This window comes from Bemisia tabaci, chromosome 6 (genome assembly GCF_918797505.1).
Source record: "Bemisia tabaci chromosome 6, PGI_BMITA_v3".
NCBI lineage: Eukaryota > Metazoa > Arthropoda > Insecta > Hemiptera > Aleyrodidae > Bemisia > Bemisia tabaci.
The window spans coordinates 32,612,604-32,627,018 of NC_092798.1; the positions used below are offsets into that span (position 1 = coordinate 32,612,604).

Genomic DNA, 14,415 nt, shown 5'->3' on the forward strand with positions numbered 1-14,415 from the left:
CTTAGTTGTTTGTAATTTCAACTCCTGATTTGATTATCGTCAAAAACCATTTCCATGGATGACAACTCTAAGATAAATCTGAAAAGAGCTTAAAACTAATCACAAATTTAAAGCACCTTTCCATTTCAAAAAGAGAAGAAAATGTAATAATTTTGAGAATTGTTCCATATCATTTCTAACCCATGGAAAAATTAAACAAGAGAATTTCATGCGGCAACGATATTTATTATTTTATTGTAGTAGCGTAAAATACTTCTGGAAACTAGCGATTTAATAAATTCTAAAATGCAATATTGGTGTCTTGAGTTTTCATGTCATCAACGCAAAAACGATTTGCAACATTAAAATGACTTCTAAGACTTTCTTGAAGTTGTACCTAATACTATTAGGGTGCTCATGATGAGAAGTAAATCCACAAATCAATTGGACTGCATTTTGCAATTTGGAACTGTAAAGTCTGGCTCATCTGAAAAAACACTTATGTGCATAGGGAAACTAATGGCACATACGTTGTTTTTAAACCGGGCCGGAATTTATAGTTCCTAATTGCAAAATTCAGTCCAATTGATTGTGAAAAGAAAACCATGTTGCCAACACGTTTATCTGAATTCAACAAAGATCTTACCTTGAGTAATGAGGACAGTGAGGGACATGCTTTATTTATGAGAGTTGAAACACCATAGTACATGCTACATCTTCCTACGCGCAGGAATACTGGAAATTGTTTGCAAGGTCTGAATGGAGTGTTCAGAGATGTGCCCATTGTATCTACAAATGATTGGAGGCGTTTTGACTTTTTATGCATCTAACTTCGAATACGTATATCAGATCCATAACATACGGAATTTTTTCATTAATTTTCCAATAGTTCCTATCGTCTAAATTTTTCATGGAATGGAACTTTTTGGTCTTGTCCTCCTCCTGGAGTAGTGTGGGCCCAGCACTATTTTACCACCTTTTTACGTATAGTATTTAAGTAGTTAGTATAACATAAATACGTAAGTGGTACGTAACCTCAATAAGGGATAGCTGAGTTATAACTCTAACTTTCATTTTTTTGGAGAATGATTTTTTATCACACCGCAGGTACATAATAATCTCTTGGTGGGCCCATTGCTGTAAAATTTTTGAGGGATGACTTTCGTACTTTTTTACCGCCAGACAAAATTTTTTAGGGGAATTTTTGCTTTGATTCTCTTTTTTTCTAAAATTTACCCTAGGGAAACACTGGCATTACCCTGGGGTCTTACATCAGCTGTTTTTTTGAAGGCAAGGAGGGCTTGGGGAAGGAAAGAAGCGCAGGGACTAGGGAGATGAGCCCACAGTAAAGCTTTAAAAAACCTCCGCCAACTCCTTGGAATGGCATCAAACCATAACCAGATAATACCCTATTGTTGCCTCTCTAGCCCTGTATCCTTTTCCTGATGTAAAAAACCCGACAAACAAAATAAGACATACTTCTATTAAGTATCAAATTATTAATCAATTATTATTATAATTAGAGCGCTCCATTTTCCCTTAATGTCTTCTTTTTCCGTCGCTTTGTCTATGGATTTCAATAATCAACCTGCTGAACTATAGAGAAAATCATACGTTTACTATTGAAAGATCCTATGTAGATTTCTTTGAGCGGAAAACATTTGCGGTCGGACATATCAGCTGCATCACGACCATGGAGCAAGTTAATCCAACGCGCTCGAAACGCCTTCAAATAGGGCTGATACTGCGGCATACACCCGAGTTCGAATAGTTGCATCTCACGCCTTGACGATGTTAACACAACGCTTTAGTCTTAACCTGTCTCCTTTATTGTCAATGGTAAACACCCGTTTCCACCGGATGGATCGTTTCATCCATCATCTAGAATGATCTCTAGGTCTTTTTTACAAAACATAAATAAAAGAAAATAACATTAAGCTATTGGAATTACACGAGAACTTGCGGTATGTACAAAATTGTCACCAGCACTGCTGTGTAAAGGGTGAATGCCGTATGACATTCAAGGGTTGCCGAAGTTCTTCGAATAAAACATGTATTTTTGACGCAATTCATGTATGTATTTCCTTGAAATTTCATGATATTTTAGATACAATTGCGAACATAATAAACTGAAAATGTTGAAAGAAATATATACAATTCCCCCAATAAATTCGTATTTTATCAGAGGGAATTTGACAACGCCTGGAGGTTCATACGGCGTTTTTCCTCAGCGCGGCAATGCACTTTACCAGAAACTCAGTGAGAGGGGTCAGGATTTCAGCGCAAGCCGGAGAGAAGCAACAAGCGCCAAGGCTGAAAGCGTGGGGGGCTGAAACTAACTGCAACCCTCGTCGGTAGAGCGCTCTGCCGGTCTCGGGCGAGAGGGCGGTATTGATTGATTTCAGTCGCCACTGAAACTCGTCCGACGCCAGTTTAAGACCTTGTTTCCCGTTTCGTCAGCGGTCCAATGTCTCAAGTTTAGGTGAGTCCTCATTTTTGCGTCGTGTGAATTACACGTTATTTTGATATTTCTTGATGTATTTGAATTGCTGAATTGCCCTTACACTTATTCGACGTGGAAAATGAGAAATTTTCGACATTTTCTGTTTATTTGTCTCTAATTGTGCGTAGAATTTTTGTTTTTATTTTGCGATGAAAAATTTTCGCTTTGGAATATGATTTTAAAATATATATTTTATCTTGGAGATAAAATATTCCCGCACCAAGTTGCCTCCGGGCAAAATTGCGACGGATGGATAATTTCTAAGTTCTCCGAAATGGTAGCTTAAAATTATACACAATCGACATCAATTAGAAACTACTGTCATTTTTATTCAAATGAAAAAATTAATGACTGATTGCTTTCGAGGCAGTTTATCATATTTAAATTCATTTTGAAAAAAAAAATGAGTTTTTCATTCAGTTTTTCAAAGTCGGAAAATGTAGCCGAACTAACACAGAATGTACGAATTTCTGAAGAGTTGAGCTGCAATTAATTTACTTTGACCAAAAAGAAATTGATTCTTTGATTTGAAGGCTCAAAATCGGATAAAGCGTCCCTAGACCCTGGTCACGCAATGAGCATTGAGGAGGGTCGATAAGACGTAGTACATGGGTCGCCCTGTCACCTGTTGATAGATAGGCCGGGCAGCGTATGATTTCTTATTTCTAAGCCACTTAATTTTGAGTTCACTCTCAAAACATTTAGAGTGCTGAGATTTCGGGCCACCCTCCTGCAATCACTATAATTCGTGAGTTTCCTTTCATTTTTCGTCTGATACACCGACCTTACAAAACATACCTGCAGGGATGAATCAGTCGTGGGAGCTTAATTGATACACTTTCCAGTCCCACAAGATATTTTAGTCAGTTTATGGTGAGGATATAAAATCCAGGAATTTAGAGAAAACGAAATAAAATAGCAAAAATGCCCGTGTACGTATAATTTACATTTTCATACGCTGAAATAGTATTCGCGTTGGTTTGATCTTGTGAGAGAACGAATCAATGAATTTAGGTTAAAATTTTCCTACAAGCTCAAAGCACGATATATTAGTTTTAATCCTTCCAATTTTTTAAAACTGACGTTACATAGCCCTCGAATATTAGGAGTAACCAAATTAATCTCGGAACTTTACATAGATACTTGTTTTTAACTCGAATTTGCATTTGCCCCTTTAGAGACAAGGAAAATACAATTATCAAAGAAAGCCCACATGAAAGGCTCCTTTAAAATATCCTAAATTTGCTTACTGCAACACTAAGATCCCTATATGTATACCGTGCAAAACCTATTAGATCAAAAAATATTTAAAACTTGAGAGTGTTGTTAAATATTTTTGAAGATTCACGTATTAAAAGCACTCGTTGTGTCGATAAAAAGATCAAAATTTACCTTACTTAAGAAGGAGTTGGAGACAGCGTTACCCGATTCTATACACAATGAACAGAGCTGTAAGGTAAAAATACTGGCGGGTTTTATCATTTTGCATTTCTTCTCGTTTATATATTTGTTCAAGATCCCTATCGCGACTAAAAATGCTTTAGCAAAAATTAATATTATTTGCTTCCTTATTCACTGATTATGAGACCGAGAATCATACTCGTCAGTGCTTTCTTAAACAGTTATAGACCAAAAATAAAACACACAGATAAGGAGGTAAATTTGTTTTCTCGTTTAGATGATAAACGAAGTGCGTCAATGTATTTTACATGTTTTTAGTCCTATGTTTTTCTATCAATGATAAAAGCCAATTTTTCCTTCCTGTCACAAGAAAAAATTTCAAATCCAGATCACTGGAGGGAAGATGTAGTAAGAGAAATTACAGTTGAAAAAAATCGCTTTTTCCAAAAAGATAAGTCATCGAAAATTATTATTTCCCTCTATCATTGTTTTTTTAAGTTTTCTAATTTACTCTTGTAACAATGCAGCAACTAACACTAAGTACGTGCAGTAATGCAGTACCAAGGGTTCCGTTTACCTGGACCGAAAACTTTGGTATTCCATACGTACGAAAATTCGGTCTCCATACTGACGTGTTAAGGAAGAACGCCGTATGAACCGTCGCGTCGTGTACGCTGGCAAGTTTCCTTTGATAAAACATGGATTTTTAAGAAGACTTGTGAAAATTTTCTATCCAATTTTTCAGAAAATTTTCATCTTAATGTTATCTAAAGTATCTGAAAATTTCAAATAGAAATACAGTAGACTCTGGATTATCCGGATTAATTGGTGCCGGGCCCGATCCGGATGAAAAAGAAATCCGGATAATAATAGTAAACACAAACACCACCAACCAACACCACAGTATTCTTATTATGTATACATAATGTACATACCAACACGAATTTAAAAGGTTAACGCCAAACTGAACGACTCAATGGTGATTGTGAATGGTAGCCGACAACGATAAATTACAATACAACGATTAGAGCGCGCAATGCGTGAAGTATTCATGCAGTCTTGTAGCCGCTAATGTGCGTTTTAGGCTAACTAACCGACTGCACTGCGTTTGGCGTAATGCGAGAAGCATTTATGCAATCTAGTAGGCGCTAATGCGTTCCACGCCGACCTCACTGTTTGGCGCAATGCGTGAAGTATTCCTTCAGCCTTGCAAGCGCCAATATGCCTTGCGACCGCTTCTCCGCGGATCCGCTCACTTATCGAAATGCGTACGTAGTTACATGGTTGCAAAATCGATCCGGATAATCCAGAGTCCGGATAATACGAAGCCGGATAATCCAGAGTCTACTGTATTCATAATTTTTCTCAATTTTTTTTTTTAAGAAGGAAAATTTGGCATCATTCAGATGCTCATAAGGCGAAAATCCTCTCAACGGCAGTGTAGGAAGGATTTTTTTCTCTGCACACTCCTAACGAGCTGGATCCTTCTCCTCCGAGAAAATTTCGCTTTCCCTGTTACGAGCAATCCATTGCTGCATTGTGAGGATCGGTGGAACTTTTTCGCCCAATTTCGTCGGTGCGCCCTGAGTCGAGAAAATTCTCGTTCCAATTACGGCATTGCAGGGGTTGTGGCTCGGGCTGAGTAAACGGACCGCCCTAATTGAACACCACTCCCTTGACGGTTGTTGACATCTCGATATTTGACACCTTTTCACTTAGGGCGGCGAAAACGCCTCGCTGAGGGCAAGAGTGAAGCACGCGGAGGTATGATTGCTGTTATTTTTCACTCGTCACTCAGGGATAACGAACAGACGTAGGGTAGGCTCACTGCGTCACGACGTGTCCCTCACATGCCTTACGGCTTAAGTGTTACGTGTTTGGCTGTAACTTTAACTCATAAGCGGATCCAAGAAGGGCGCACGCCCCCCCCTCCCCTCGTAAGAGATGCCTAGATCCGCCTTTGCTGTAACAAACGTTTTGCACTGAGAAAAATGTCCTGTTGAATGTACAGGATTCCTGTCTAATATGCCGCCACAGGAACTTTTCGTTGAGACGGTAGGAAATTTTGTTTAGATATATTGTTTCCTATTTTACTTCAAGGATTGCTAATTGTTTCAAATCGTGCGCTCTTTCGAATAGTATCCCTACTGCTTCAAGGAGATGTCATGTGTTCAAGAATATGTGACCGCTCATGAAAAAGGGCTCCAGTGCATAAGGACAAATTTTTGAAAAGATCGATATGTATTTGTAAAGGGTCAAAAAATTGAAATTTGAATTTCCGACGGAGAACACTTTCCATAGTACAGTAAGCAGTGAACTCCAACACAATGTGTTGATAAGGCGCGTCATTAACTCGCACATATCAACCCCTTTAGTTTTCATTTACAGAGATTTCAAAAAAGGCAAGCAGCACAACAAGAGAATTCACGATCCAACAGTGCAAGGTCAACGACGCACCTTGACGAGACCGTGTATTGTGAATCTAGAAAGCTATTCGAACAAATTTAAGTTTTTTGATCTGCCTCAAGCAAAATCTTATCAGATTCTTGAAGAAAAGTGCTACGGAAAAATTTAAGCGAAGAAAGGAAAAATTCTGTCGAACGCCTAGAAGATAAAGTCGATTTAAAGGTATTTTGGGGCTAAAATACCCAAATCACCGGTATTATAAATCCCGTTATATTATTGAAAAGAGATTTACTCGATATAAATGCAATTGTATTAAATATGTCTTGATTTTTTTATTTTAAACGTCTTTTCATGCAAAGAAGCTTAACCATGTCCATGCTTTATTCATTCATGAATTGAAAGTAAGCAATCCACATCCCGAAAATCTACCGATTTGCCGTGAAAAATTGCAGAAACTTGATATACCAGGTCGATGTACCTACCCACTCTTTGAATTTACCAATCGATTTAGTGAGTGCACGTATGTGAAAGTCAAAATGCTATAGTCATTTTGGGTGCATTCATTTTTCATGAAACAATTGTAAGTAATTTCAATCCCGAAAAACCATACATTTTCCGTATAAAATCGAAAAAATCAAAATATGTCGACTCCCTGACGTGAAAATTAAATTCTACGTGTGAAAATACTTATGTATCGATATGCTGAACAGAATGCCCGCCTCTCCTCGTAATTTACAAACCGTTCCTATACTCATCTCAAAATTTTTCTCAGAGCTTTGTGTTATTATCAGCTTCCATTTAAACCCCGGTTTGATGGCCGAATCGGCTGCCCAAAAAGCAAGCCATTTTTGAAGGGCTCTATAAGAAATTCGTGATATTATCAGCTCTCAGGAAATCACCCCATGGGTAAAATTGCTGGTATAAATTTTCGAGAGCTTAAAATAATCGTATTCAAGAAACTAAGGCATTAAACTATGGAGTCAATTTTGTTTTAATAATGTAACGGGATTTACTTGTCTTCAGGTCAAAACTCATACAAGGAAGCCCCTTGCAAGAGGCTAATTTTTTGTAATTTCACTCAATTTTTTCTCCTTTTTATAATTGAATTGCTTGTCACATTCTGAGGTCAATCATATTAAATTGTAATTTATACATTTCTTTTTTTCCCCCTTCATTTTATTTTTTGTTTGGAGAAGTTTTGTTGATTTCTTCGGATTTCGAATACTGTAACTTCTCTTCTATTTGGCCGATTTTTATGAATGAGACCTCTTTTAATTCGTGTTTCAACGGAGAGTAAGGAAAAAATTACTAAAAACTCGCGAAACAATTTTTTTTTAAAATTGGGCGAATCCTAGCGTGACGGTGAAATGGTTAATGAAGCGTAAGTAATTGGGCGAGGGGCTGAGGATACCGGCCTAGCTTGGCGACCGTCATTAGCTGTTGTTCGTCGAGACGCCGACGCAGTGATCAGGAGCGTGGGGAAGAGAGGGGTAAGTGGATTCCTGTATGAGCCACGTTTAGCTAATGGTCTAATGAGTCTCGAGGCTCATCACAGATTGCACTTACACAGATTGCACTGTATTTCTTAGTTTTAATAAAAAATAAAATATAATTCTGTAAAATTAGTAAATAAATACCAAGACAATTATTCAGGATGTCAAAGACTGACTGAAAACTTTTTATTAACCTCATATGATAAAAATATTATTATCAGCTGACACTGACATTGTTGTCAGATGAACAGCACTATCAGAGCACGGGTACCAACTTTTGAAAAGTATAACAGAGGTTTGGAGATCTGTCAAAGCAACGTTTTGAACAAAACGGAGGAGTTAAATTCTCATTCCGAGAGTGCCGACCTGCTCAGCCATCCTCGAATCACTTCGCTTGATTCTGCTTATATATGCATATTTTAAATCAGCGCGTCGTACTCTTAGGCTTTTTTTAAGAAAACCAAGTAACGTAGACTCTTGGTATTCACTGCACATAAACTAGAGAGCCCCAGAATGAGAAACAACTTTAAATCATAATTATTGACGGATAAATAAACTTTTTACACGCTTTGGAAAATCTCAGAAGTTCGCGGTAGTCACTTTTCGGTAAGGAACTAAGGGACTCGGTTATTGTATCGAGCAGGGTTCGAAACGATCGCAAAGGCGGTATACTATATAAAAATTATAATTGGTTTCGGTGTAACATTTTACTTTAATTTAGACAATTCTAAGCCCCATTCGCGACAATTTAAGAGATTCAATAATTAAAGGTTCTGATATTCAAACCGTCTTTACTTGAATAAAACTGCATGTTCCTGTGCGGTTTTTTCTTTCTATCCTAAAATGTTTGCAAGACCCGATTCGAAACTTTTAATATCGCAATTTTGAATGTTTTGGCAGTGAAGTCCATTTTCTCTCTTCCTCCTATTGCTCCCGTGCATGTTTTAGCCGGAAGTATTACCTCAAACGTGGAGTCTTACCCTTCACTAAGGTTGAAACATTAATATGCATACTCTTGGGTTTATTTCAGAGAGCTAGCACCTACTACCCTTATTCTTGAGGTTGCTTTGTGTTAAAAAAAAAAAAAAAAAAAAAAAAAAAAAAACCCGCCCGACAAACTTTGCTTTGCTCTCCACGTGATGAGAGGGTTTTCATCGCGTAGCCGGACCCTTAATTAAGAGCATAACCCATGTTTAACGGTCTCTTTAATTATTCCGGTCCATGAGCCCGAGCCGGGATGTCCCTCGTAAACAAGGCACCCATCGGTAAGCCCCGCCTCACGCGTGGCGGGATTAGAGACGAAGTGAGGGCGAAAAAAGTTTAACGGTTAAAAGCTCAAGAGTCGGCGTTGAAATTCAGGGCGGCCCGAGGGAGTCATTCATCACCGCGGCGCGGTAACACGTGTTGCATATTTATGGAACGGAAGGCTTTTTAAAATTGAAAGCTCCTCCGTTATTCTGCCGTGCTGAGGCAGAACGTCGTATAAACCTTCAGGCGTTGCCAGATTGTCTTCGATAAAATATGAATTCTCTGGTAAACTTATGAATATTTGTCTTCCAATTTTTCAGAGAATTTTGTTCGTTTTTTGATCTGAAGTTCCTGAAAATTTCAAGGAAAAATATTCATAGTTTTCCTCAAAAATAAACATTTTATCAAAGGAAACTTGGCAACTCTCGAATTTTCGCACGGCGTTTTTCCTTAGCACGGCAGTATTGTTGACCGCCCCGAATGGTACGCAGCCGTCCTAAGGAAGAACGCCGTATGAGCATTCAGGCATGGCCATATTTCCTTCAATAAAAGACGAATTTACTGGGGAAATTCTGAATATTTTTCCTCTAATTTTTCAGACGATTTTGTTCGCATTTTGATCTAATATATCTGAAAATTTCAGGAAAAACTATGCATGACTTTCTTCAAAAATACATGTTTCATTCGGGGGAAATTGGCAACGCTTGTAAGTTCATACGGCGTTCTTCCTTAGTATGGCAAGCGTTATGTCTGAGAACCGTGGCTGGCTTGAGAGATCACAGCCGCAACAGCTGAGAAAGCTTTATTTTATTCAATCAAGCGCCGCGCGGTCTTAAGCACCGCTTTAAAGGCAGTGGCGCGGCGTGATTTGCGATATATCGACTGTCATGCTATTTAAACCTATGGGAAAGGATCGATGAGCAGGGTGTTCGCAGCTAACACCTTAATAATCGATTCTTTGCCGTAGTTTTAAATGGCATAACAATCGATAGATCGAAATTCACGCCACGCCACTCAAGGGTACCGTCTTACAGCGTGTGGTTTTCTTAATAGGAGGCCGCGAACAAATTGCAATGGTTGTTTTAGTCTCATTAACGTGTGAACCTTTTAGGAACCATTTAAGTAAATAATTTATTCTTGAGGTTGAATATTTATTATGGTGCTCGTGATAAATTAGGAGAGTGCTGTAGAAAATGTTTCGACAAAGTTTGTGCATGCCTTTTACCTTGAAATTAGAAACGTTTTTTTAAATTAAAATTCCTGAAATGATAGGCTGAGGAAAGGAAATATGTTTTTATAAGCAGAATATATATCCTATTAATTATGGAAATTAATAATTCTCTTTATAATGGGACCGTCGAATACATTGTAAATCGAATGAATCATTCGGGCAGCACTTTAAAAATGCCAATTTACAAGTGAAAAATAATAAAATGACATGTGTCAGTATGTATTTTTTCATAGATGTTTGAAATATTCAAATTCTCTCCCTCCCTCCCCTCTGTTCTTCCCCTGAGAGCTCTTCAGTGCACACTTCCAAAAACAAATATTTGCGTAGAGGACTCGACTGAGTTGCAGTTATAACTTTCTCGTTTAGAATTGCTGCGGTATGATTATCGGAACGAATTTTTTTTTGAAAAATAAATTTAGTTATACCCATCATTATTAGCCACTATCAACGTAAAAAAGCCTACATATTAAAAATAAGAAAAGATACAATTTCAATTTCACCGACCTCAGATAATCATTTTTTAAACATCAGACTTCTCAAAACAGAAATACTTTAAGCCTTCTGCTGGGCCATTTTTTGACATTGTCACACCTAAAATTCTACTGATTTATATCCATGATTTTTTAACGATCGGCAAAGCCTCGATTTGCCCGTTTTCCAAATCCTTAAATAATTATCAACATTTTATTTTTTTGTTCTGTTTTTATGAACAGCTGAACAGCTCTGTAAGGTTACGGAACAGCCGTCACGGTTGCAGGGGGTTGGGCTACGTAGCGGTTTAGGGAACTCCCCTTCTGCAGTCGCAAAAAAATAGAGAAACAGATTCAGTCAAGGCGCTGATCAGAAAAATTCCATTTTTCAAAAAGTCTCCACATCAATCACGGTAAAACTTTCATTTTCCATTTCGTGAAGGGCGATGCTCGTACCGTGGGAAAGCGTATACAGAAAGACGAAAACGTCTGAAAATTTGCCGCCTACGTTTCCAAAAGGGGACCAGAGACGAAAGCACCCTAATATAAAGCGGAACAAACGGGGTGATAAAATATTTTACAGGCCTCGCGCTTACTATCCAATCACGTAAACTGGCAGGGCCAAAGTTATTTTCGGAGACGCCATGTTTTTTTACGGGCAGCGACATTCACCCCTACCTGAAAATCATGCCAGGTAGTTTGCCGAGTAGGTACTTCGATATGACTCCTCTTTCGTAAGTAGGTTACTAGACATACGAAATACGCTCATCAGAAATCTTCGGCGATCTTGGATAAAAATGTTTCACGAAGATAGAGGATTGCGCTTTGCGCTGAGGGTGTCTCTTGGGACATTTTGTCGCTAGGTCGCTTCCAGAAATCTTAAGGTTTATTTTATACCTATGTAAGAAGGTTATATTTTTATTTAATATGTCCCGGTTAAATTTGGCAATAGCTGATGTGGCTTGGTTCCTTTCTACTTAACGCGATCCAATCCATCCACTTAGATTTTCGAGGGTAAATTCTTCAAAATCAATGATGTTGACGGCCGTTGAGGCAGGATTGCGCCATCACGAGCGGCTCTCTTTGCTTAACGCGGACCATTTGGATTGCATTTTCAAAAAAGGATGTTGTTAGGATTGTGCGCCTGACATTCTTTACTGAGAAAATTACTGAAGTCATGCAAAACATTAAATTTACAAAGGTAATTTTCGTGTTGGATTTATTGTTATAGATTATTTATTATAGTTTATTGGGAGTAAAGATAAAACTTGCTCAGATGATCAGTTTATATTTTCAAGGTAAAAAAAAGTTGCACAATCTTAGCGACACTGGAATGCTCGTAGTTCCTTTTTGCAAAATGCAATTCATTTATAAACCGAGCTTTTCCATTACATTTTTTCTCAGAGTAGCGTATTACTCCATTAAATTGGCGTGGTTGCGGTCGGCAAACAACAGACCGAGCAGCCTTGTCTTCGCGAAGATTTAGGTTATGAAAATGGACAGCTTAGGTCAGCACATGCGAGGAAAAACTAGTGAAGCAGGCATCGATCGGCCCGCAAGAGGTTTTCCTCGTTTTCAAGCCGGCGTATGAATCGACGCCATAATTGAGCTCATCAAGTTTCGAGGTGTTTAATTGGATTAAACACAGAAGTTCCCCGCAGAAAATTCATCCTAGGGCTCTTGGAACTTCTGAGAGAGAAGTTTGCGAGGACTCGTCAAGAGAACCAGCGGTAAAATATATCGACAAGATGAGGAAAAGTGATTAATTCTTCATCAGGGAAAAGGAGAGTCCCTTTTCACTCCGGAACGAAGCTGTTGTCTCGTGATGGGATCTAATCTGCGTTTCGTTCGGATTTCCTTGCGCAGACCCCGCAAAGGGACGCTCTCAAGACCAAATTGGATCGTATTTAGCAGGGAGCCAACGTGATTGTAGCTGTTTTGAAAAAATCGAGTCGAAAGATTTAGAGCTTTCGTTTTTAAAAATCGGTTCCCTGTAAAAAATCGAGGAGCGAAATTCGGTTCTGGAGTCCATGGGCGGACCTAGACACCTCGAAATGTGGGGAGGGGGGCGTAAAGGGTCATCGGGGGGTGAAGTCTCCATCGGAAAATTTCGGGATTTTTGAAGCGTCGCTTTCGTCATGAATAATTACCAAATGTAAGAGCGAGAATGAAATTGCAGAGCAGCGGCAAGAAAAGTATTCAAAACTGAAAAAATTTGACGTAATTCTGATAAAAAGAACTACATATAAATGGATTTGAGCAAAAGAAACTATGGAGCTCGTAAGCTCTACGTAAATATATAGTTCTTTTCGTTTCAGCTCATTTCTATACGGTTCTTTTTGGCAGAAATACATTCAAATAATCGGATTGTTAGCTTGATTTCGATAAGTCTCTGACTGCTCTCAAAATATTCAGTCATCAAGTCGAAGGCCATTGCTGGATGATTCCACTCTTCGATCAATGAATCTATGAGACTAAAATTTTAGGAGGGAGCGAAACAATCGCTGAAATTGACAACCACATCAGAGTAGCATTTGCGTAATCCATCTGACTGGAATTGATTAAGGCTGTTGTCATGGAAATGTTGTCAGGTCATCAAAAGAATGAGAGTGCAGGCCGCGGCTGAAAGCATGGTTCCATCCTCCTGCGGCTCTGAAAATTGCTCTCTTATCCTCTTTTGCTAGAGTAGGGCTATCCCTGAGTTACATAGGAATAGATAATGTGACGTCCTCGAAGGTTTCCTTGATGAGTCCTCCATTAGTATTCCATTAGTATACTAATGGAGGACTCATTAAAAATCGGAGAGAAAAAACACGGTTATTCGACAGTTACCACGGTAAAAATGCCACACGGAAAACCAAGGTAGTAAAACGGTGGATTTTGGTAATATTATTGATGAACACAGTAGCATAACCATGCTCATAATAGTATCTCTGTGCCCACTGTAATATTACGGTGAACACGGTCATATCACCGTGCTCATCGTTACAATAATCAAAATGCATGGTTCTACTACCGTGGAATCCCGTGTGACATTACTACCGTTGTAACAGTAGAATAACCGTGTTTTTTTTCTCTCATACATATGTATTGCCCAAGTATAACTACTTGGGAAAAACGAGAGAGAATGAAGTGTTTTTGGAAAAGCGATCTTCTCGTTTGTTGCTTGGGAGTATTCTCTTTGATGTATAATGTACAGCCGATTGGCAATCATTGATTTTTTAAAAATTCACTCTTAATTACCCGTAGATATTCAAAGCTTTTTTAATAAGGAAAGTTCCAAGTCGGGTCAAATTGACCCGTATCCAAATACATGCATCGTAAGTTTTGAGAGTAGCGTCTTAATGACGGCGCAGAGATACGACTATTCGTGCTTGATGGATGTCCGTGTTGCGTCTGGAAAATTGAAGGGGCGATGGCGTGAGGCGTGAACTCTCCGCTCTATGCTCCCAATGAGATGAAGCTCAGATTCGTGAGAAAAGTTAAAAAACGAGGCCCAATTACGTCTCTCCTATCTTCGGCTGTGTTGATCACGTAGCCTTTCAAAGCACCACTATTGATAAGACGAACACTAATTATAACAAGCAAAAACACAATAATGTGAACAGAGCGAGGGAACGATCGCGCTTTCATGACGGCGCAGAGATACAACTATTCGTACTTGATGGATGACCGTGCTGTATC

The 14,415-nt window shown here is 38.6% G+C and overlaps 1 protein-coding gene across 1 annotated transcript in view; it reads left to right on the top strand.

Annotated features, from left to right (window-relative positions):
- Window positions 1-2,302: 2,302 nt before the first annotated feature.
- Window positions 2,303-14,415, top strand: part of LOC109044138 (uncharacterized) — a 68,191-nt gene continuing 56,078 nt past the window's right edge. Inside the window, exon 1 of the mRNA XM_072301170.1 lies at window positions 2,303-2,461. The gene's annotated coding sequence lies outside the window, so the exon portion shown is untranslated. The remainder of the gene's footprint in view (window positions 2,462-14,415) is intronic.